We start from the raw sequence: 21,139 nt of genomic DNA, 5'->3' as shown, positions 1-21,139 counted from the left end.
CACTGGTTTGAAGGCTCCAAGGTTGTGCACAAAATCTTCTTTGTAAGCAGGTTTCCACCGTAGTTACTTGAAGACAAAGTCTTTGAGGAAAGCAGGGCCCTGTTTGTTCCAAGGGTCAAGTTTCTTAAAACTCAAATAGCTATTTAAATGACTGACACTTTCGTATTCAGTCGACTTAGTCATTTGTCCAGCTGTAAAACTCCACTGATCAGGTGGGCACAGGCGGGCAGCGCAGTCTGTAAAGTTCTTTATTTAATAAAGTCCTTTAAAAGAATTCTTTGTACGGCTCAATCTCCTTCTCCCAGTTTAACTCTTCTGTTGCCGGCAAAGACTTGGTTGGTTTCTGGTTCCGGTTCGGGCAACAGAGCTACAGGTTGAGCTGTGGCAGCGAGTTACTGGTTCAGGTGAGAGAGAGAGAGAAAGAAAGGCCGTGTTTGTCCTTTATAGTCTGTCAGATCAATAGGTGATTGGTTCCTGAGTTCTTGAGATTGGATTTCGGTTTCAGCCCCCAGTGTCCTATTGGAGGGGGGCTTGATTTATGACTGATGTCAATCCATGCCATCTTTTGGAAATGCCGGTTGGCCTGGGTTCGTAGCTCTATGTCGGGATTTCGGCTCTCATCCACTTCAAAGAGTTTTTATCACCCACAGGCCCCTTTCTCCAGACATCTCATAGCAGAATAACAAACTATTTGGCCTCTTCTCGGTGCCATCCTCCCCAAAACTGTCACTTTGATGCAAACCAGTTCCAAGCTGATGAGCTAAGGAAATCTGATAACTTTGGGGGGGAGAGGTCTTCTTTAGATCCGTGCTTCAGCTCAGAGCCCAAATACTCTTATCCAAATACACCCAACATAACGCTACATACCCCCTTTCTTGAATGGGACTGAGGTCGACTAGGACGTTATCCCCTTCAAGACAAAATAAGACGTTAAGCATTTATCTCAAAGTTATGTAACAGAATTCAACAGTGGACTTCACCATTCATGACCCCGAGAAATCAAAGAAAACAAACTAATAGTTCATTATTTAAGCAGAATGTATTCCAATCAAATTGACAATCCTATACTAGCACATATACAGGTTACATATTATAACACAAGTACATTAAAACAAAAAAACTATTGGTATTACTCAGTATTGAGTATGGTTACTGACGGTAACCAATAGGTGGAAGTTGATTAACAGAGGGAGGTGACTGGGAATTCAGGTGTTATTCAGGCACCTGACCTTCACTATGTCTATAATAGTTGGTAGGGACCTGGGTTCGAATGGTTGGCTTACATGGTAAGCCGGTGCCCCCTTTAGGGACATGCACAAAAAATGGTCTCATTGGGAAGTTGTACCTTGGTGGCTGTATCATATCTGTCATTCAATTCCACCGGCTTTGGTGATTCAACTTGAGCCCACAACCTGTTCAATAGATCCTGACCAATGATCAATTTCTCTGTTTCAAATTTGGAAATATAAACTGGATGAACCAACTTAATCTTCCCAAAGGTGAACTCTAACAATGCCTTTTGAGTGAGCTGTGCCTTAGTCTCTGTGTAACTTGTAATGTTCACACTACAAGCTTCCACTTTCAGTCGTTGGTCTGAGGTTTCCATAATTTGTTTCAGGTTGCCCATTGTGGTGGCAGACATTAAACAAATTTCAGCCCCAGTGTCCAACAAGGCTCCTCACTCCCACACATTCTCAATGGTCACTTCTATGTAAACTTGCTTGGCTCTGCCTCTCTGTGTCAGATCACCCAGTAACATCACCAAAGGTTCAGCTTGCCTGCAGGCAACTTCCCCCACTGGGAGGTCCCAGTGGGCTGATGTGTCAGAGAAACCCCCCTGCTGTTCCTCACATCCAATCAAAAACACAGAGGCGGGGACAGGGGGTGGTTCCAGAGCTAGTCATTCCTTAGGTGGCGAGTCCGGCCCTTTACCCTGGCTACTAACTTCCAGTTTGGGAAGAGGGGGCAAAGGGAGCAGAGCTAAGCGTAGCAGTAGCTCAGAAACTGCAACATTGCTCAGAGACTGAGTTAACCCACCTAGGCTAGGAGCAGATTTCTTTTTTTTATTGTAAGCCTGGGTGTCTTGGATTCCATCCTTGGGAGGTTCTTTCCTTCTTTGAATCTCTGTCCCCTCTAACTCCAGTGGAGAAATAGGGCTCTCAGAGCGCCTTGCCAGTACTTGGGTGCTTGAATCTTTACGATCAGAAGTGCTATTGTACTTGCTTTCCCAAGCTTTCTGTGCCATTTTTTCGAATTTCAGCTATGTTCATATACATTGCGTCTGCATGTAATATGATCATTTCCTTAATCGTTGGGAACAAATTAGCAACAAACAACCCTTTAAAGCTCACCTCTTCCTCGGCCCCGGGTTGATCTTGACCCGCAAAATAGGTTTTCCTAAGCTTTTCATAGTAATCACGGGGGGACTCATGCTTACCCTGTTTGATCTGGTGTGCGGCAGTCACTGCTGCCACTGGATCAATGAACCTGGAATAGTCCCTAACTAATGCTCTGCACAAGCGTTGAAACCTATCGCAGACCATGGACCCTTGCCTCTCCATCCAAGAATGGACTTGGCGAGAGGTAGTTTTGCGGATTAGGAGAACCTTTTCCTTCTCCGTAGCCTCAGGATAGAAACTCAAAGCATACTTAATGTCCTTAATATACGCTTCCACATTTCCTTCCTTGTCTGCTGGGTTAAAGGTTTCACAATCTTTAGCCAGTTCTCTCAACTGGCGCATGTTAACCTTTCGGTCTGGACTCTCGGGAGAGGAAGTTCGTCTGTGCGACGAGCTTCTTACCCTGGGTGGAGAAAGACTACAGGGAGGGGTACGATCAGGACGAGGCAACCCGGGGCCTAAATGTGGAGACGGTGTGCGACTCCGTGCATTGGCCGGTTCCGGCTGTTCCTTTATGCTGTCAGGTGTCAGCTTTGCAGCCCACCAAGAGGCAGCTTTCAGGGCCCCTATTTGTTGCTTGAGACGCTCATTTTCAACTTCAGTTGATTTGAGTTCTCCCCTAAGCACCTGATTTACTCTCCTCATTTCTTCACTGTCCCTTTTTAAATGTATGACCTCGCCTTCGAGTATCTCCATTTTTACAGTGCCCAAATCTTTCTCCCTGACTGTTTTGCAAAGACGCATTTCCAAAACATCCCGGTCCTTCAAAACTATCCTTTCATTTTCAACCGCTTTACATCTGTCATTTTGCAGACCTTTTACTTGGATCAGAGTTGTTTCCAATTCAACTTGACATTGTCTTAAATCATTTCCTAATTGCTCTCTCTGTTCAATTAAGTCCTCTTTTTCAGCATTCAACACAATGACTTGTTTTCCACAAGTATCTAGCTTTCCTTCAAATTCTAAAACCATTCCATGCCGTTTGGCTCTTTCTTCTTTCGCTTTAGCATACTTTTCTCCTAGCTTTTTCAGTTTTTCAAACTTGCTTATGATCCAGTTCACTACCCTTGAGCTCGCAAGCGCTAAGCTAGCCATAACTTTCATCACCTCTATCGACTCTTTTTCGAGTTGCGTCGTAGTGTCGTTTACCAACTGAGTTCAACGCGACTCTACTTCAAAGTCCAAACTGCCTAGGCGTCCAAGGAATTCAGGAATCTCTGTTCCTGGTACCTTAACAATCAATGCTTCACATGGGGACATTTGGGTAATCATTGTTTTGGCTATTCAGTAACAACCCAACAGAACAGTACTCGATTAATCACCTAATGACTCTAATGCCAACGCTTAGGATATCAACAATTTATCACAAGTAACTAAAACAGACTTAATCTTTTGTGACTTTGGATTTATGACTGATGTCAATCCATGCCATCTTTTGGAAATGCCGGTTGGCCTGGGTTCGTAGCTCTATGTCGGGATTTCGGCTCTCATCCACTTCAAAGAGTTTTTATCACCTACAGGCCCCTTTCTCCAGACATCTCATAGCAGAATTCCAAACTATTTGGCCTCTTCTCGGTGCCATCCTCCCCAAAACTGTCACTTTGATGCAAACCAGTTCCAAGCTGATGAGCTAAGGAAATCTGATAACTTTGGGGGGGGAGAGGTCTTCTTTAGATCAGTGCTTCAGCTCAGAGCCCAAATGCTCTTATCCAAATACACCCAACATAACGCTACATATGTATGTATGTATGTATATATGTGTAGAAGGAAAATTAGAAATTATTTTCTTACACCTGTTTTTCTCTCTTGTATACTTAAGAAAGATACGGTCAAGCTAGAAGGTCAGCCCAGAAGATAGTTTGATTTCTGTTTGTTATTTACGATGAGAACCTTGGAGACATTGTCAAACGGTATGACCTACGTGCCTGTTCCCTAAAACCATGTGTTGACCTATGAACTCTGTTCTATAATGATATATGTTCTGCTTAGTTAGCCTTTAAGATAACATAGTAATGACTTTCTAGCATGTATGGATGTATGTATGTATGTATATATATATATATATATATATGTATGTATGTATGTCCAATTGCTTTGACAATACAAATGAATTGAATTGAGAGGAAGAGAGAGAGAGAGAGAGAGAGAGAGAGAAAGAGAGAGAGAGAGACAGACAGACAGACAGACAGCTCAGCGATGACATCACGAGCCTCTCTCAGCTGACTGCTATGACATCACAGAGCACGTACATTCCGTTGCTTGTCGTCTGTCAACCACTCAGTCACTGCTAGCCAGACTGTCCCTAAGACAAAGTGTACAATACTTCAATTATATCTCCTCCAGACAGATAAAGAGTATTAAGAGCTACGATGAAGTTACCCAGGAGACGTAAAAAGCTTGCATCACCTGGTATTTCCTGGAGGTCACCCATCCAAGTACTAACCAGGCCCTGGCCCGTTTAGTTTCCAAGGTCTGACGAGATCGGGCACGTTCAGGACGGTGTGGCCGCAAGCCGAGATGCCTGGCTGCATGATGTCTCTTAAAGGCTGGCGGGTATTGACGGAATTTCCAGCAAAAAATAAAAAATAAAAAAATAAAAAAATGGAGGGAAAAATAACAGTGCAGGAAAGGGTGTTGAAAGTAGCCGGGAACGTGTACAATTCTTCAATTATATCTCCTCCAGACAGAAAGAGAGTATTAAGATCTACGATGATGTTACCCAGGAGACGTATAAAGCTTGCATCACCTGGTATTTCCAGGAGGTCACCCATCCAAGTACTGACCAGGCCCTGCCCTGTTTAGCTTCCGAGATCTGATGAGATCGGTCGCGTTCAGGACGGCGTGGCCGCAAGCCGAGAGGCCTGGCAGCATGATGTCTCTTAAAGGCGGGCGGGTTTTGACGGACCTTCCAGCAAAAAAAAAAAGAAAAAAGAAAACTGGAGGGAAAAATATCAGTGCAGCAAAGGGTGTTGAAAGTTGCCGGGTACGTGTACATTTCTTCAATTGTATCTTCTCCTGACAGAAAGAGAGTATTAAGAGCTACGATGAAGTTACCCAGGAGACGTAAAAAGCTTGCAGTACCTAGTTTTTCCAGGAGGTCACCAATCCAAATACTGACCAGGTCCTGCCGCGTTTTGCTTCCTAGATCTGACAAGATCGGGCGCGTTCAGGACGGTGTGGCCGCAAGCCAAAAAGCCTGGCTGCATGATGTCTCTTAAAGGCTGGCGGGTATTGACGGAACTTCCAGCAAAAAAAAGAAAAATGGAGGGAAAAATACCAGTGCAGCAAATGGTGTTGAAAGTAGCCGGGTACGTGTACAAATCCTCAATTATAACACCTCCAGACAGAAAGAGAGTATTAAGAGCTACAATGAAGTTACTCAGGAGACTAAAAAGCTTGCAGCACCAGGTATTTCCAGGAGGTCACCCATCCAAGTACTGACCAGGACCTGCCTCGTTCAGCTTACGCGATCTGACGAGATCGAGCGCGTTCAGGACGGTGTGGACACAAGCCGAGAGGCCTGGCTGCATGATGTCTCTTAATGGTTGGCGGGTATTGACGGAACTTCCGGCAAAAAAAAAAAAAAAGAAAAACGGAGGGAAAAATATCAGTGCAGCAAAGGATGTTGAAAGTAGCCAGGTACGTGTACAATACTTCAATTATATCTCCTCCAGACAGAAAGAGAGTATTAAGAGCTATGATAAAGTTACCCAGGAGACGTAAAAAGCTTGCAGAACCAGGTATTTCCAGGAGGTCCCACATTCAAGTAATGACCAGGCCCTGCCCCGTTTAGCTTCCGAGATCTGACGAGATGGGGTGCGTTCAGGACGGTGTGGTTGCAAGGCAAGAGGCCTGGCTGTATGATGTCTCTTAAAGGCTGGAGGGTATTGATGGAACTTCCAGCAAAAAAAAAAAAAAGAAAAACGGAGGGAAAAATATCAGTGCAGCAAATGGTGTTGAAAGTAGCCGGGTACGTGTACAATTCTTCAATTATATCTCCTCCAGACTGAAAGAGAGTATTAAGAGCTACGATGAAGTTACACAGGATACGTAAAAAGCTTGCATCACCTGGTATTTCCAGGAGGTCACCCATCCAAGTACTAACCAGGCCCTGGCCCGTTTAGTTTCCAAAATCTGACGAGATCGGGCGCGTTCAGGACGGTGTGGCCGCAAGCCAAGAGGCCTGGCTGCATGATGTCTCTAAATGGCTGGAGGGTATTGACAGAACTTCCAGCAAAAAAAAATGAAAAAAGAAAAATGGAGGGAAAAATATCTGTGCAGTAAAGGGTGTTGAAAGTAGCCGGGTACGTGTACAATTCTTCAATTAAATCTCCTCCAGACAGAAAGAGAGTATTAAAAGCTACGACGAAGTTCCCCAGGTGACGTAAACAGCTTGCAGCACCTGGTACTTCCAGGAGGTCTCCCATCCAAGTACTGACCAGGTCCTGCCCCGTTTAGTTTCCGAGATCTGACGAGATTGGGGGCGTTTAGGACGGTGTGGCCGCAAGCCGAGAGGCCTGGCTGCATGATGTCTCTTAAAGGCTGGCGGGTATTGACGGAACTTCTAGCAAAAAAAAAAAAAAAAAAAAAAAAAAAAAAGAAAAATGGATGGAAAAATATCAGTGCAGCAAAGGGTGTTGAAAGTAGCCGGGTACGTGTACAATTCTTCAATTATATCTCCTCCAGACTGAATGAGAGTATTAAGAGCTACAATGAAGTTACCCAGGAGACGTAAAAAGCTTGCAGCACCTGGTATTTCCAGGAGGTCACCCATCCAAGTACTGACCAGGCCTTGCCCCGTTTAGCTTCCAAGATCTGTTGAGATCGGGTGCGTTCAAGACGGTGTGGCCGCAATCCAAGAGGCCTGGCTGCATGATGTATCTTAAAGGCTGGCGGGTATTGACGGAACTGCCAGCAAAAAAAAAAAAAAAAAAAAAAAAAGAAAAATGGAGGGAAAAATATCAGTGTAGGAAAGGGTGTTGAAAGTAGCCGGGTACGTGTACAATTCTTCAATTATATCTCCTGCAGACTGAAAGAGAGTATTAAGAGCTACGATGAACTTACCCAGGAGACGTAAAGAGCTTGCAGCACCTGGTATTTCTAGGAGGTCTCCCATCCAACTACTGACCAGGCCATGCCCCGTTTAGCTTCCGAGATCTGACGAGATCGGGCGCGTTAAGGACGGTGTGGCCGCAAGCCAAGAGGCCTGGCTGCATAATGTCTCTTAAAGGCTGGCGGGTATTGACGGAACTGCCAGCAAACAAAAAAATTAAAAATGGAGGGAAAAATACCAGTGCAGCAAAGGGTGTTGAAAGTAGCCGGGTACGTGTACAATTCTTCAATTATATCTCCTCCAGACAGAAAGAGAGTATTAAGAGCTACGATGAAGTTCCCCAGGAGACGTAAAAAGCTGGCAGCACCTGGTATTTCCAGGAGGTCACCCATCCAAGTACTAACCAGGCCCTGGCCCGTTTAGTTTCCCATTTCTGACGAGATCGGGCGCGTTCAGGACTTTGTGTCCGCAAGCCGAGAGGCCTGGCTGCATGATGTTTCTTAAAGGCTGGCGGGTATTGACGGAACTTCTAAAAAAAAAAAAAAAAAAAAAAAAAAGAAAAACGGAGGCAAAAATATCAGTGCACCAAAGGGTGTTGAAAGTAGCCGGGTACGTGTACAATTCTTCAATTATATCTCCTCCAGACAGAAAGAGAGTATTAAGAGCTACGATAAAGTTACCCAGGAGACGTAAAAAGCTTGCAGCACCTGGTATTCCCAGGAGGTCACCCATCCAAGTACTGAACAGGCCCTGCCCCGTTTAGCTTCCGGGGATCTGATGTGATCGGTCGCGCTCAGGACGGTGTGGTCGCAAGCAAGAGGCCTGACTGCATGATGTCTCTTAAAGGCTTGAGGGTATTGATGGAACTTCCAGCAAAAAAAATAAGAAAAAAGAAAAATGGAGAGAAACAAATCAGTGCAGCAAAGGGTTTTGAAAGTAGCCGGATACGTGTACAATATTTCAATTATATCTCCTCCAGACAGAAAGAGAATATTAAGAGCGGCGATGAAGTTACCCAGGAGAAGTAAAAAGCTTGCATTACCTGGTATTTCCAGGAGGTCACCCATCCAAGTACTGACTAGGCCCTGCCCCGTTCAGCTTCCGAGATCTGACGAGATCGGGCGCATTCAGGACGGTGTGGCCGCAAGCCGAGAGGCCTGGCTGCATAATGTCTCTAAAAGGCTGGAGGGTATTGACGGAACTTCCAGCAAAAAAAAAAGAAATAAGAAAAATGGAGGGAAAAATTTCAGTGCAGCAAAGGGTGTTGAAAGTAGCCGGGTACGTGTACAATACTTCAATTATATCTCCTCCAGACAGAAAGAGAGTATTAAGAGCTACGATGAAGTTACCCAAGTAACGAAAAAAGCTTGCAGCACCTGGTATTTCCAGGAGGTCACCCATCCAAGTACAGACCAGGCCCTGCCCCGTTCAGCTTCCGAGATCTGACGAGATCGGGCGCGTTCAGGACGGTGTGGCCGCAAGCCAAGAGGCCTGGCTGCATGAAGTCTCTTAAAGGCTGGAGGGTATTGACGGAACTTCCAGCAAGAAATAAAAGAAAAAAGAAAAATGGAGGGAAATATATCAGTGCAGCAAAGGGTGTTGAAAGTAGCCGGGTACGTGTACAATTCTTCAATTATATCTCCTCCAGACTGTAAGAGAGTATTAAGAGCTACGATGAAGTTACCCAAGTGATGTAAAAAGCTTGCAGCACCTGGTATTTCCAGGAGGTCTCCCATGTAAGTACTGACCAGGCCCTGCCCCGTTTAGCTTCCGAGATCTGATGAGATTGGGCGCGTTCAGGACGGTGTGGCCGCAAACCAAGAGGCCTGGCTGCATGATGTCTCTTAAAGGCTGGCGGGTATTGACGGAACTGCCAGCAAAAAAAAGAAATAAGAAAAATGGAGGGAAAAATTTCAGTGCAGCAAAGGGTGTTAAAAGTAGCCGGGTACGTGTACAATAATTCAATTATATCTCCTCCAGACAGAAAGAGAGTATTAAGAGCTACGATGAAGTTACCCAAGTGACGTAATAAGCTTGCAGCACCTGGTATTTCCAGGAGGTCTCCCATCCAAGTACTGATCAGGCCCTGCCCCGTTTAGCTTCCGAGATCTGACGAGATCGGGCGCATTCAGGACGGTGTGGCCACAAGCCAAGACGCCTGGCTGCATGATGTCTCTTAAAGGTTGGCGGGTATTGACGGAACTTCCAGCAGAAAAATAAAATTAAAATTAAAATAAAAAAATGGATGGAAAAATATCAGTGTAGGAAAGGGTGTTGAAAGTAGCCAGGTACGTGTACAATTCTTCAATTATATCTCCTCCAGACAGAAAGAGAGTATTAAGAGCTACGATGAAGTTACCCAGGAGACGTAAAAAGCTTGCAGCACCTGGTATTTCTAGGAGTTCTCACATTCAAGTACTGACCAGGCCCTGCCCCGTTTAGCTTCCGAGATCTGATGAGTTCGGGCGCGTTCAGGACAATGTGTCCGCATGCCAAGAGGCCTGGCTGCATGATGTCTCTTAAAGGCTGGAGGGTATTGACGGAACTTCCAGCAAAATAAAGAAGAAAAAAGAAAAATGGAGGGAAAAATATCAGTGCAGCAAAGGCTGTTGAAAGTAGCCAGGTACATGTACAATACTTTAATTATATCTCTCCCAGACAGATAGAGAGTATTAAGAGCTACGATGAAGTTACCCAGGAGACGTAAAAAGCTTTCAGTACCTGGTTTTTCCAGGAGGACACCCATCCAAATACTGACCAGGCCCTGCCACGTTTTGCTTCCAAGATCTGACGAGATGGGGCGCGTTCAGGACGGTGTGGTTGCAAGCCAAGAGGCCTGGCTGCATGATGTCTCTTAAACGCTGGAGGGAATTGATGGAACTTCCAGCAAGAAAAAAAAAAAAAAAAATAGAAAAATGGAGGGAAAAATATCAGTGCAGCAAAGGGTGTTGAAAGTAACTGGGTACGTGTACAATACTTCAATTATATCTCCTCCAGACAGAAAGAGAGTATTAAGAGCTACGATAAAATTACCCAGGAGACGTAAAAGCTTGCAGCACCAGGTATTTCCAGGAGGTCTCACATTCAAGTACTGACCAGGTCCTGCCCCGTTTAGCTTCCGAGATCTGACGAGATCGGGCGCGTCCAGGACGGTGAGGCCGCAAGCCGAGAGGCCTGGCTGCATGATGTCTCTTAAAGGTTGGCGGGTATTGACGGAACTTCCAGCAAAAAAAAAAAAAAAAAAGAAAAGTGGATGGAAAAATATCAGTGTAGCAAAGGGTGTTGACAGTAGCTGAGTACGTGTACAATACTTCAATTATATCTCCTCCAGACAGAAAGAGAGTATTAAGAGCTACGATGAAGTTACCCAGGAGACGTAAAAAGCTTGCAGCACCTGGTATTTCTAGGAGGTCTTTCATCCAAGTACTGACCAGGCCCTGCCCCGTTTAGCTTCCGAGATCTGATGAGATCGGGCGCGTTCAGAACGGTGTGGCCGCAAGCCGAGAGTCCTGGCTGCATGATGTCTCTTAAAGGCTGGAGGGTATTGACGGAACTTTCAGCAAAGAACAAAAGAAAAAAGAAAAATGGAGGGAAAAATATCAGTGCAGCAAAGGGTGTTGAAAATAGCCGAGTACGTGTACAATTCCTCAATTATAACACCTCCAGACAGATAGAGAGTATTAAGAGCTACGATGAAGTTACCCAGGAGACGTAAAAAGCTTGCAGCACCAGGTATTTCCAGGAGGTCTCCCATACAAGTACTGACTAGGCCCTGCCCCGTTTAGTTTCCGAGATCTGACGAGATCGGGCGCATTCAGTACGGTGTGGCCACAAGCCGAGAGTCCTGGCTGCATGATGTCTCTTAAAGACTGGCGGGTATTGACGGAACTTCCAGCAAAAAAAAAAGAAAAAAATAAATAGAAAAATGGAGGGAAAAATATCAGTGCAGCAAAGGGTGTTGAAAGTAGCCGGTTACGTGAACAATTCTTCAATTATATCTCCTCCAGACAGAAAGAGAGTGTTATGAGCTACGATAAAGTTACCCAGGAGACGAAAAACGCTTGCAGCACCAGGTATTTCCAGGAGGTCCCACATTCAAGTAATGACCAGGCCCTGCCCCGTTTAGCTTCCGAGATCTGACGAGATGGGGCGCGTTCAGGACGGTGTGGTTGCAAGCCAAGAGGCCTGGCTGCATGATGTCTCTTAAAGGCTGGCGGGTATTGACGGAACAGCCAGCAAAAAAAAAAAAGAGAAATGGAGGGAAAAATATCAGTGCAGCAAAGGCTGTTGAAAGTAGCCGGGTACGTGTACAATTCTTCAATTATATCTTCTCCAGACAGAAAGAGAGTATTAAGAGCTACGATGAAGTTCCCCAGGAGACGTAAAAAGCTGGCAACACCTGGTATTTCCAGGAGGTCTCACATTTAAGTACTGACCAGGTCCTGCCCCGTTTAGCTTCCGAGATCTGACAAGATCGGGCGCGTTCAGGACGGTGTGGCCGCAAGCCGAGATGTCTGGCTGCATGATGTCTCTTAAAGGCTGGCGGGTATTGACGGAATTTCCAGCAAAAAAAAAAAAAAAAAAGAGAAAAATGGAGGGAAAAATATCAGTGCAGCAAAGGGTGTTGACAGTAGCTGGGTACGTGTACAATTCTTCAATTATATCTCCTCCAGACAGAAAGAGAGAATTAAGAGCTACGATAAAGTTACCCAGGAGACGTAAAAGCTTGCAGCACCAGGTATTTCCAGGAGGTCTCCCATCCAAGTACTGACCAGGTCCTGCCCCGTTTAGCTTCCGAGATCTTACGAGATCGGGCGTGTTCAGGACGGTGTGGCCGCAAACCGAGAGGCCTGGCTGCATGATGTCTCTTAAAGGTTGGTGGGTATTGACGGAACTTCCAGCAAAAAAAAAAAAAAAAAAGAAAAATGGATGGAAAAATATCAGTGCAGCAAAGGGTGTTGACAGTAGCCGGTTACGTGAACAATTCTTCAATTATATCTCCTCCAGACAGAAAGAGAGTGTTAAGAGCTACGATAAAGTTACCCAGGAGACGTAAAAAGCTTGCAGCACCAGGTATTTCCAGGAGGTCCCACATTCAAGTAATGACCAGGCCCTGCCCCATTTAGCTTCCGAGATCTGACGAGATGGGGAGCGTTCAGGACGGTGTGGTTGCAAGCCAAGAGGCCTGGCTGCATGATGTCTCTTAAACACTGGAGGGAATTGATGGAACTTCCAGCAAGAAAAAATAAAATAAAAAATAGAAAAATGGAGGGAAAAATATCAGTGCAGCAAAGGGTGTTGAAAGTAACTGGGTACGTGTACAATACTTCAATTATATCTCCTTCAGACAGAAAGAGAGTATTAAGAGCTACGATAAAATTACCCAGGAGACGTAAAAGCTTGCAGCACAAGGTATTTCCAGGAGGTCTCACATTCAAGTACTGACCAGGTCCTGCCCCGTTTAGCTTCCGAGATCTGACGAGATCGGGCGCGTTCAGGACGGTGAGGCCGCAAGCCGAGAGGCCTGGCTGCATGATGTCTCTTAAATGTTGGCGGGTATTGACGGAACTTCCAGCAAAAAAAAAAAAAAAAAAGAAAAGTGGATGGAAAAATATCAGTGTAGCAAAGGGTGTTGACAGTAGCTGAGTACGTGTACAATACTTCAATTATATCTCCTCCAGACAGAAAGAGAGTATTAAGAGCTACGATGAAGTTACCCAGGAGACGTAAAAAGCTTGCAGCACCTAGTATTTCTAGGAGGTCTTTCATCCAAGTACTGACCAGGCCCTGCCCCGTTTAGCTTCCGAGATCTGATGAGATCAGGCGCGTTCAGAACGGTGTGGCCGCAAGCCGAGAGTCCTGGCTGCATGATGTCTCTTAAAGGCTGGAGGGTATTGACGGAACTTTCAGCAAAGAACAAAAGAAAAAAGAAAAATGGAGGGAAAAATATCAGTGCAGCAAAGGGTGTTGAAAATAGCCGGGTACGTGTACAATTCCTCAATTATAACACCTCCAGACAGATAGAGAGTATTAAGAGCTACGATGAAGTTACCCAGGAGACGTAAAAAGCTTGCAGCACCAGGTATTTCCAGGAGGTCTCCCATACAAGTACTGACTAGGCCCTGCCCCGTTTAGTTTCCGAGATCTGACGAGATCGGGCGCGTTCAGGACGGTGTGGCCGCAAGCCGAGATGCCTGGCTGCATGATGTCTCTTAAAGACTGGCGGGTATTGACGGAACAGCCAGCAAAAAAAAAAAGAGAAATGGAGGGAAAAATATCAGTGCAGCAAAGGCTGTTGAAAGTAGCCGGGTACGTGTACAATTCTTCAATTATATCTCCTCCAGACAGAAAGAGAGTATTAAGAGCTACGATGAAGTTACCCAGGAGACGTAAAAAGCTTGCAGCACCTGGCATTTCCAGGAGGTCACCCATCCAAGTACTGACCAGGCCCTGCCCCGTTTAAATTCCGAGATCTTACGAGATCGGGCGCGTTCAGGACGGTGTGGCCGCAAGCCGAGAGGCCTGGCTGCATGATGTCTCTTAAAGGTTGGCGGGTATTGACGGAACTTCCAGCAAAAAAAAAAAAAAAAAAGAAAAATGGATGGAAAAATATCAGTGCAGCAAATGGTGTTGGCAGTAGCTGGGTACGTGTACAATACTTCAATTATATCTCCTCCAGACAGATAGAGAGTATTAAGAGCTACGATAAAGTTACCCAGGAGATGTAAAAGCTTGCAGCACCAGGTATTTCCAGGAGGTCTCACATTCATGTTCTGACCAGGTCCTGCCCCGTTTAGCTTCTGAGATCTGACGAGATTGGGCGCATTCAGGACGGTGTGGCCACAAGCCGAAAGGTCTGGCTGCATGATGTCTCTTAAAGGTTGGCGGGTATTGACGGAACTTCCAGCAAAAAAAAAAAAAAAAAAAATAGAAAAATGGAGGGAAAAATATCAGTGCAGGAAAGGGTGTTGAAAGTAGCCGGGTACGTGTACAATTCTTCAATTATATCTCCTGCAGACTGAAAGAGAGTATTAAGAGCTACGATATAGCTACCCAGGAGACGTAAAAGCTTGCAGCACCTGGTATTTCCAGGAGGTCTCACATTCAAGTACTGACCAGGTCCTGCCCCGTTTAGCTTCCGAGATCTGACGATATCATGCGCGTTCAGGACGGTGTGGCCGAAAGCCGAGAGGCCCGGCTGCATGATGTCTCTTTAAGGCTGGCGGGTATTGACGGAACTTCCAGCAAAAAATAAAAAATAAATAAATAGAAAAATGGAGGGAAAAATATCAGTGCAGGACAGGGTGTTGAAAGTAGCCGTGTACATGTACAATTCTTCAATTATATCTCCTCCAGACTGAATGAGAGTATTAAGAGCTACGCTGAAGTTACCCAGGAGATGTAAAAAGCTTTCAGCACCTGGTATTTCCAGGAGGTCACCCATCCAATTACTGACCAGGCCCTGCCCAGTTTTTCTTCCGAGATCTGACGAGATCTTGCGTCTTCAGGACGGTGTGGCCTCAAGCCAAGAGGCCTGGCTGCTTGATGTCTCTTAAAGGCTGGAGGGTATTGATGGAACTTCCAGCAAAAAAAAAAAAAAAAAAGAAAAATGGATGGAAAAATATCAGTGCAGCAAATGGTGTTGGCAGTAGCTGGGTACGTGTACAATACTTCAATTATATCTCCTCCAGACAGATAGAGAGTATTAAGAGCTACAATAAAGTTACCCAGGAGACGTAAAAGCTTGCAGCACCAGGTATTTCCAGGAGGTCTCACATTCAAGTACTGACCAGGTCCTGCCCCGTTTAGCTTCCGAGATCTGACGAGATCGGGCGCGTTCAGGACGGTGTGGCCGCAAGCCGAGATGTCTGGCTTCATGATGTCTCTTAAAGGCTGGCGGGTATTGACGGAACTGCCAGCAAAAAAAAAAAAGAAAAATAGAGGGAAATATACCAGTGCAGCAAAGGGTGTTGAAAGTAGCCGGGTACGTGTACAATTCTTCAATTATATCTCCTGGAGACAGAAAGAGAGTATTAAGAGCTACGATGAAGTTACCCAGGAGACGTAAAAAGCTTGCAGCACCTGTTATTTCTAGGAGGTCTCCCATCCAAGTACTGACCAGGCCCTGCCCCGTTTAGCTTCCGAGATCTGACGAGATCGGGCGCATTCAGGACGGTGTGGCCACAAGCCAAAAGGCCTGGCTGCATGATGTCTCTTAAAGGTTGGCGGGTATTGACGGAACTTCCAGCAAAAAAAAAAAAAAAAAAATAGAAAAATGAAGGGAAAAATATCAGTGCAGGAAAGGGTGATGAAAGTAGCCGGGTACGTGTACAATTCTTCAATTATATCTCCTGCAGACTGAAAGAGAGTATTAAGAGCTATGATGAAGTTACCCAGGAGACGTAAAAAGCTTGCAGCACCTGGTATTTCCAGGAGGTCACCCATCCAAGTACTGACCAGGCCCTGCCCCTTTAGCTTCCGAGATCTGATGAGATCGGGCGCGTTCAGGACGGTGTGGCCGCAAGCCAAGAGGCCTGGCTGCATGATGTCTCTTAAAGGCTGGCGGGTATTGACGGAACTTCCAGCAAAAAAAAAAAAAAAAAAAAATGGAAAATGGAGGGAAAAATATCAGTGCAGCAAAGGCTGTTGAAAGTAGCCGGGTACGTGTACAATACTTCAATTATATCTCCTCCAGACAGATAGAGAGTATTAAGAGCTACGATGAAGTTTCCCAGGAGACGTAAAAAGCTTGCAGCACCAGGTATTTCCAGGTGGTCTCCCATCCAAGTACTGACCAGGCCCTGCCCCGTTTAGCTACCGAGATCTGACGAGATCGGGCGTGTTCAGGACGGTGTGTCCACAAGCCAAGAGGCCTGGCTGCATGATGTCTCTTAAAGGCTGGCGGGTATTGACGGAACTTCCAGCAAAAAATAAAAAATAAATAAATAGAAAAATGGAGGGAAAAATATCAGTGCAGGACAGGGTGTTGAAAGTAGCCGGGTACATGTACAATTCTTCAATTATATCTCCTCCAGACTGAATGAGAGTATTAAGAGCTACGCTGAAGTTACCCAGGAGATGTAAAAAGCTTGCAGCACCTGGTATTTCCAGGAGGTCACCCATCCAATTACTGACCAGGCCCTGCCCAGTTTTTCTTCCGAGATCTGACGAGATCTTGCGTCTTCAGGACGGTGTGGCCTCAAGCCAAGAGGCCTGGCTGCATGATGTCTCTTAAAGGCTGGCGGGTATCAACGGAACTGCCAGCAAAAAAAAAAAGAAAAATAGAGGGAAAAATACCAGTGCAGCAAAGGGTTTTGAAAGTAGCCGGGTACGTGTACAATTCTTCAATTATATATTCTCCAGACAGAAAGAGAGTATTAAGAGCTACGATGAAGTTTCCCAGGAGACGTAAAAAGTTGGCAGCACCTAATATTTCCAGAAGATCTCCCATCCAAGTACTGACCAGGTCCTGCCCCGTTTAGCTTCCGAGATCTGACGAGATCGGGCGCGTTCAGGATGGTGTGGCCGCAAGCCGAGACGCCTGGCTGCAAGATGTCTCTTAAAGGCTGGCGGGTATTGACGGAACTGCCAGCAAAAAAAAAAAAAAAAAATAGAGGGAAAAATACCAGTGCAGCAAAGGCTGATGAAAGTAGCCGGGTACGTGTACAATTTCTCAATTATAACACCTCCAGACAGATAGAGAGTATTAAGAGCTACGATGAAGTTTCCCAGGAGACGTATAAAGCTTGCAGCACCAGGTATTTCCTGGAGGTCTCCCATCCAAGTACTGATCAGGCCCTGCCCCGTTTAGCTTCCGAGATCTAACGAGATCAGGCGCGTTCAGGACAATGTAGCCGCAAGCCGAGAGGCCTGGCTGCATGATGTCTCTTAATGGCTGGCGGGTATTGACGGAACTTCCAGCAAAAAAAAAAAAAAAAAAAAAAGAAAAAGAAAAATGGAGGGAAAAATATCAGTGCAGTAATGGGTTTTGAAAGTAGCCGGGTACGTGTACAATTCTTCAATTATATCTCCTGCAGACAGAAAGAGAGTATTAAGAGCTACGATGAAGTAACCCAGGAGACGTAAAAAGCTTGCAGCACCTGGTATTTCTAGGAGGTCAGCCATCCAAGTACTGACCAGACCCTGCCCCGTTTAGCTTCCGAGATCTGACGATATCATGCGCATTCAGGACGGTGTGGCCGAAAGCCGAGAGGCCCAGCTGCATGATGTCTCTTTAAGGCTGGCGGGTATTGACGGAACTTCCAGCAAAAAAAAAAAGAAAAAAGAAAAATGGAGGGAAAAATATCAGTGCAGCAAAAGGTTTTGAAAGTAGCCGGGTACGTGTACAATTCTTCAATAATATCTCCTACAGACTGAAAGAGAGTATTAAGAGCTATGATGAAGTTACCCAGGAGACGTAAAAAGCTTGCAGCACCTGGTATTTCTAGTAGGTCTCCCATCCAAGTACTGACCAGGCCCTGCCCCGTTTAGCTTCCGAGATCTGACGAGATCGGGCGCATTCAGGACGGTGTGGCCGCAAGCCGAGATGCCTGGCTGCATGATGTCTCTTAAAGGCTGGCGGGTATTGACGGAACTGCCAGCAAAAAAAAAAAAGAAAAATAGAGGGAAATATACCAGTGCAGCAAAGGGTGTTGAAAGTAGCCGGGTACGTGTACAATTCTTCAATTATATCTCCTGCAGACTGAAAGAGAGTATTAAGAGCTACGATAAAGTTACCCAGGAGACGTAAAAGCTTGCAGCACCTGGTATTTCCAGGAGGTCTCACATTCAAGTACTGACCAGGTCCTGCCCCGTTTAGCTTCCGAGATCTGACGATATCATGCGCATTCAGGACTGTGTGGCCGAAAGCCGAGAGGCCCAGCTGCATGATGTCTCTTTAAGGCTGGCGGGTATTGACGGAACTTCCAGCAAAAAAAAAAAGAAAAAAGAAAAATGGAGGGAAAAATATCAGTGCAGCAAAAGGTTTTGAAAGTAGCCGGGTACGTGTACAATTCTTCAATAATATCTCCTACAGACTGAAAGAGAGTATTAAGAGCTATGATGAAGTTACCCTGGAGACGTAAAAAGCTTGCAGCACCTGGTATTTCTAGGAGGTCTCCCATCCAAGTACTGACCAGGCCCTGCCCCGTTTAGCTTCCGAGATCTGACGAGATCGGACGCATTCAGGACGGTGTGGCCACAAGCCGAAAGGCCTGGCTGCATGATGTCTCTTAAAGGTTGGCGGGTATTGACGGAACTTCCAGCAAAAAAAAAAAAGAAAAAAAGAAAAAAGAAAAATGGATGGAAAAATATCAGTGCAGCAAAGGGTGTTGACAGTAGCTGGATACGTGTACAATACTTCAATTATATCTCCTCCAGACAGAGAGAGAGTATTAAGAGCTACGATGAAGTTACCCAGGAGACGTAAAAGCTAGCAGCACCAGGTACTTCCAGGAGGTCTCACGTTCATGTACTGACCAGGTCCTGCCCCGTTTAGCTTCCGAGATCTGACGAGATCGGGCGCGTTCAGGACGGTGTGGCCACAAGCCGAAAGGCCTGGCTGCATGATGTCTCTTAAAGGCTGGCGGGTATTGACGGAACTGCCAGCAAAAAAAAAAAGAAAAATAGAGGGAAATATACCAGTGCAGCAAAGGGTGTTGAAAGTAGCCGGGTACGTGTACAATTCTTCAATTATATCTCCTGGAGACAGAAAGAGAGTATTAAGAGCTACGATGAAGTTACCCAGGAGACGTAAAAAGCTTGCAGCACCTGGTATTTCTAGGAGTTCTCCCATCCAAGTACTGACCAGGCCCTGCCCCGTTTAGCTTCCGAGATCTGACGAGATCGGGCGCATTCAGGACGGTGTGGCCACAAGCCGAAAGGCCTGGCTGCATGATGTCTCTTAAAGGTTGGCGGGTATTGACGGAACTTCCAGCAAAAAAAAAAAAAAAAAAAGAAAAATGGATGGAAAAATATCAGTGCAGCAAAGGCTGTTGAAAGTAGCCGGGTACATGTACAATTCTTCAATTATATCTCCTCCAGACTGAATGAGAGTATTAAGAGCTACGCTGAAGTTACCCAGGAGATGTAAAAAGCTTTCAGCACCTGGTATTTCCAGGAGGTCACCCATCCAATTACTGACCAGGCCCTGCCCAGTTTTTCTTCCGAGATCTGACGAGATCTTGCGTCTTCAGGACGGTGTGGCCGCAAGCCGAGATGCCTGGCTGCATGATGTCTCTTAAAGGTTGGCGGGTATTGACGGAACTTCCAGCAAAAAAAAAATATAAAAAAAGAAAAAAGAAAAATGGATGGAAAAATATCAGTGCAGCAAAGGGTGTTGACAGTAGCTGGATACGTGTACAATACTTCAATTATATCTCCTCCAGACAGAGAGAGAGTATTAAGAGCTACGATGAAGTTACCCAGGAGACGTAAAAAGCTGGCAGCACCTGGTATTTCTAGGAGGTCTCCCATCGAAGTACTGACCAGGCCCTGCCCCGTTTAGTTTCCGAGATCTGACGAGATCGGGCGCGTTCAGGACTTTGTGTCCGCAAGCCGAGAGGCCTGGCTGCATGATGTCTCTTAAAGGTTGGCGGGTATTGACGGAACTTCCAGCAAAAAAAAAAAAAAGAAAAATGGATGGAAAAATATCAGTGCAGCAAAGGGTGTTGAAAGTAGCCGGGTACATGTACAATTCTTCAATTATATCTCCTGCAGACTGAAAGAGAGTATTAAGAGCTACGATGAAGTTACCCAGGAGACGTAAAAAGCTTGCAGCACCTGGTATTTCTAGGAGGTCTCCCATCAAAGTACTGACCAGGCCCTGCCCCGTTTAGCTTCCGAGATCAGACGAGATCGCGCGCATTCAGGACAGTGTGGCCACAAGCCGAGAGGCCTGTCTGCATGATGTCTCTTAAAGGTTGGCGGGTATTGACGGTACTTCCAAAAAAAAAAAAAAAAAAAAAGAAAAATGGATGGAATAATATCAGTGCAGCAAAAGGTGTTGACAGTAGCTGGGTACGTGTACAATACTTCAATTATATCTCCTCCAGACAGAAAGAGAGTATTAAGAGCTACGATGAAGTTACCCAGGAGACGAAAAAGCTAGCAGCACCTGGTATTTCCAGGAGGTCACCCATCCAAGTACTGACCAGGACCTGCCCCGTTTTGCTTCCGAGATCTGATGAGATCGGGCGCGTTCAGGACGGTGTGGCCTCAAGCCAAGAGGCCTGGCTGCATGATGTCTCTTAAAGGCTGGAGGGTATTGACGGAACTTCCAGCAAAATAAAAAAGAAAAAAGAAAAATGGAGGGAAAAATATCAGTGCAGCAAAGGGTGTTGAAAGTAGCCGGGTACGTGTACAATACTTCAATTATATCTCCTCCAGACAGAAAGAGAGTATTAAGAGCTACGATGAACTCACCTAAAGGATTATTAGGAACACCATACTAATACTGTGTTTGACCCCCTTTCGCCTTCAGAACTGCTTTAATTCTACGTGGCATTGATTCAACAAGGTGCTGAAAGCATTCTTTAGAAATGTTGGCCCATATTGATAGGATAGCATCTTGCAGTTGATGGAGATTTGTGGGATGCACATCCAGGGCACGAAGCTCCCGTTCCACCACATCCCAAAGATGCTCTATTGGGTTGAGATCTGGTGACTGTGGGGGCCAGTTTAGTACAGT

At 45.6% G+C, this 21,139-nt stretch overlaps 9 non-coding genes and 37 pseudogenes across 9 annotated transcripts; all 46 read right to left on the bottom strand.

Moving 5' to 3' along the window:
• Positions 1-4,793: 4,793 nt before the first annotated feature.
• Positions 4,794-4,912, bottom strand: LOC136738906 (uncharacterized; annotated as a pseudogene).
• Positions 4,913-5,133: 221 nt separating this feature from the next.
• LOC136739082 (5S ribosomal RNA) lies at positions 5,134-5,252 on the bottom strand. The gene has a single exon (XR_010812805.1). It is a non-coding gene; the product is annotated as a 5S ribosomal RNA (ribosomal RNA).
• A 216-nt stretch (positions 5,253-5,468) lies between these two features.
• On the bottom strand, positions 5,469-5,587 carry LOC136739013 (uncharacterized; annotated as a pseudogene).
• A 205-nt stretch (positions 5,588-5,792) lies between these two features.
• On the bottom strand, positions 5,793-5,911 carry LOC136738997 (uncharacterized; annotated as a pseudogene).
• A 213-nt stretch (positions 5,912-6,124) lies between these two features.
• LOC136739031 (uncharacterized) lies at positions 6,125-6,243 on the bottom strand (annotated as a pseudogene).
• Positions 6,244-6,455: 212 nt separating this feature from the next.
• LOC136738927 (uncharacterized) lies at positions 6,456-6,574 on the bottom strand (annotated as a pseudogene).
• A 215-nt stretch (positions 6,575-6,789) lies between these two features.
• Positions 6,790-6,908, bottom strand: LOC136738952 (uncharacterized; annotated as a pseudogene).
• A 228-nt stretch (positions 6,909-7,136) lies between these two features.
• LOC136738908 (uncharacterized) lies at positions 7,137-7,255 on the bottom strand (annotated as a pseudogene).
• Positions 7,256-7,478: 223 nt separating this feature from the next.
• LOC136738900 (uncharacterized) lies at positions 7,479-7,597 on the bottom strand (annotated as a pseudogene).
• Positions 7,598-8,147: 550 nt separating this feature from the next.
• Positions 8,148-8,267, bottom strand: LOC136738957 (uncharacterized; annotated as a pseudogene).
• Positions 8,268-8,482: 215 nt separating this feature from the next.
• Positions 8,483-8,601, bottom strand: LOC136738924 (uncharacterized; annotated as a pseudogene).
• Positions 8,602-8,816: 215 nt separating this feature from the next.
• Positions 8,817-8,935, bottom strand: LOC136739069 (5S ribosomal RNA). Its single transcript, XR_010812793.1, has one exon. It is a non-coding gene; the product is annotated as a 5S ribosomal RNA (ribosomal RNA).
• Positions 8,936-9,151: 216 nt separating this feature from the next.
• LOC136738881 (uncharacterized) lies at positions 9,152-9,270 on the bottom strand (annotated as a pseudogene).
• Positions 9,271-9,483: 213 nt separating this feature from the next.
• On the bottom strand, positions 9,484-9,602 carry LOC136739067 (5S ribosomal RNA). Its single transcript, XR_010812791.1, has one exon. It is a non-coding gene; the product is annotated as a 5S ribosomal RNA (ribosomal RNA).
• A 224-nt stretch (positions 9,603-9,826) lies between these two features.
• LOC136738978 (uncharacterized) lies at positions 9,827-9,945 on the bottom strand (annotated as a pseudogene).
• A 216-nt stretch (positions 9,946-10,161) lies between these two features.
• On the bottom strand, positions 10,162-10,280 carry LOC136738994 (uncharacterized; annotated as a pseudogene).
• A 219-nt stretch (positions 10,281-10,499) lies between these two features.
• Positions 10,500-10,618, bottom strand: LOC136738918 (uncharacterized; annotated as a pseudogene).
• A 216-nt stretch (positions 10,619-10,834) lies between these two features.
• Positions 10,835-10,953, bottom strand: LOC136738897 (uncharacterized; annotated as a pseudogene).
• A 216-nt stretch (positions 10,954-11,169) lies between these two features.
• On the bottom strand, positions 11,170-11,288 carry LOC136738941 (uncharacterized; annotated as a pseudogene).
• Positions 11,289-11,510: 222 nt separating this feature from the next.
• LOC136738993 (uncharacterized) lies at positions 11,511-11,629 on the bottom strand (annotated as a pseudogene).
• Positions 11,630-11,839: 210 nt separating this feature from the next.
• On the bottom strand, positions 11,840-11,958 carry LOC136738970 (uncharacterized; annotated as a pseudogene).
• A 217-nt stretch (positions 11,959-12,175) lies between these two features.
• On the bottom strand, positions 12,176-12,294 carry LOC136739071 (5S ribosomal RNA). Its single transcript, XR_010812795.1, has one exon. It is a non-coding gene; the product is annotated as a 5S ribosomal RNA (ribosomal RNA).
• Positions 12,295-12,510: 216 nt separating this feature from the next.
• On the bottom strand, positions 12,511-12,629 carry LOC136738996 (uncharacterized; annotated as a pseudogene).
• Positions 12,630-12,849: 220 nt separating this feature from the next.
• On the bottom strand, positions 12,850-12,968 carry LOC136738946 (uncharacterized; annotated as a pseudogene).
• Positions 12,969-13,184: 216 nt separating this feature from the next.
• On the bottom strand, positions 13,185-13,303 carry LOC136738942 (uncharacterized; annotated as a pseudogene).
• Positions 13,304-13,519: 216 nt separating this feature from the next.
• Positions 13,520-13,638, bottom strand: LOC136738899 (uncharacterized; annotated as a pseudogene).
• A 209-nt stretch (positions 13,639-13,847) lies between these two features.
• LOC136739073 (5S ribosomal RNA) lies at positions 13,848-13,966 on the bottom strand. Its single transcript, XR_010812797.1, has one exon. It is a non-coding gene; the product is annotated as a 5S ribosomal RNA (ribosomal RNA).
• A 215-nt stretch (positions 13,967-14,181) lies between these two features.
• Positions 14,182-14,300, bottom strand: LOC136739036 (uncharacterized; annotated as a pseudogene).
• Positions 14,301-14,519: 219 nt separating this feature from the next.
• On the bottom strand, positions 14,520-14,638 carry LOC136739025 (uncharacterized; annotated as a pseudogene).
• Positions 14,639-14,859: 221 nt separating this feature from the next.
• On the bottom strand, positions 14,860-14,978 carry LOC136739008 (uncharacterized; annotated as a pseudogene).
• Positions 14,979-15,193: 215 nt separating this feature from the next.
• LOC136738886 (uncharacterized) lies at positions 15,194-15,312 on the bottom strand (annotated as a pseudogene).
• Positions 15,313-15,522: 210 nt separating this feature from the next.
• On the bottom strand, positions 15,523-15,641 carry LOC136739066 (5S ribosomal RNA). Its single transcript, XR_010812790.1, has one exon. It is a non-coding gene; the product is annotated as a 5S ribosomal RNA (ribosomal RNA).
• Positions 15,642-15,860: 219 nt separating this feature from the next.
• Positions 15,861-15,978, bottom strand: LOC136739074 (5S ribosomal RNA). The gene has a single exon (XR_010812798.1). It is a non-coding gene; the product is annotated as a 5S ribosomal RNA (ribosomal RNA).
• A 220-nt stretch (positions 15,979-16,198) lies between these two features.
• LOC136738877 (uncharacterized) lies at positions 16,199-16,317 on the bottom strand (annotated as a pseudogene).
• Positions 16,318-16,538: 221 nt separating this feature from the next.
• Positions 16,539-16,657, bottom strand: LOC136738980 (uncharacterized; annotated as a pseudogene).
• A 209-nt stretch (positions 16,658-16,866) lies between these two features.
• LOC136738945 (uncharacterized) lies at positions 16,867-16,985 on the bottom strand (annotated as a pseudogene).
• Positions 16,986-17,195: 210 nt separating this feature from the next.
• Positions 17,196-17,314, bottom strand: LOC136738922 (uncharacterized; annotated as a pseudogene).
• A 226-nt stretch (positions 17,315-17,540) lies between these two features.
• LOC136739007 (uncharacterized) lies at positions 17,541-17,659 on the bottom strand (annotated as a pseudogene).
• A 216-nt stretch (positions 17,660-17,875) lies between these two features.
• LOC136739053 (5S ribosomal RNA) lies at positions 17,876-17,994 on the bottom strand. The gene has a single exon (XR_010812778.1). It is a non-coding gene; the product is annotated as a 5S ribosomal RNA (ribosomal RNA).
• Positions 17,995-18,538: 544 nt separating this feature from the next.
• Positions 18,539-18,657, bottom strand: LOC136739072 (5S ribosomal RNA). Its single transcript, XR_010812796.1, has one exon. It is a non-coding gene; the product is annotated as a 5S ribosomal RNA (ribosomal RNA).
• Positions 18,658-18,881: 224 nt separating this feature from the next.
• LOC136738986 (uncharacterized) lies at positions 18,882-19,000 on the bottom strand (annotated as a pseudogene).
• Positions 19,001-19,209: 209 nt separating this feature from the next.
• Positions 19,210-19,328, bottom strand: LOC136738883 (uncharacterized; annotated as a pseudogene).
• A 217-nt stretch (positions 19,329-19,545) lies between these two features.
• Positions 19,546-19,664, bottom strand: LOC136738982 (uncharacterized; annotated as a pseudogene).
• A 225-nt stretch (positions 19,665-19,889) lies between these two features.
• On the bottom strand, positions 19,890-20,008 carry LOC136738998 (uncharacterized; annotated as a pseudogene).
• Positions 20,009-20,220: 212 nt separating this feature from the next.
• LOC136738896 (uncharacterized) lies at positions 20,221-20,339 on the bottom strand (annotated as a pseudogene).
• Positions 20,340-20,554: 215 nt separating this feature from the next.
• On the bottom strand, positions 20,555-20,673 carry LOC136738914 (uncharacterized; annotated as a pseudogene).
• Between the last annotated feature and the right edge of the window lie 466 nt (positions 20,674-21,139).

This window comes from Amia ocellicauda, unplaced genomic scaffold, assembly GCF_036373705.1.
Source record: "Amia ocellicauda isolate fAmiCal2 unplaced genomic scaffold, fAmiCal2.hap1 HAP1_SCAFFOLD_59, whole genome shotgun sequence".
NCBI classification, from domain to species: domain Eukaryota; kingdom Metazoa; phylum Chordata; class Actinopteri; order Amiiformes; family Amiidae; genus Amia; species Amia ocellicauda.
This window is presented reverse-complemented; position numbering and strand designations above follow the sequence as displayed.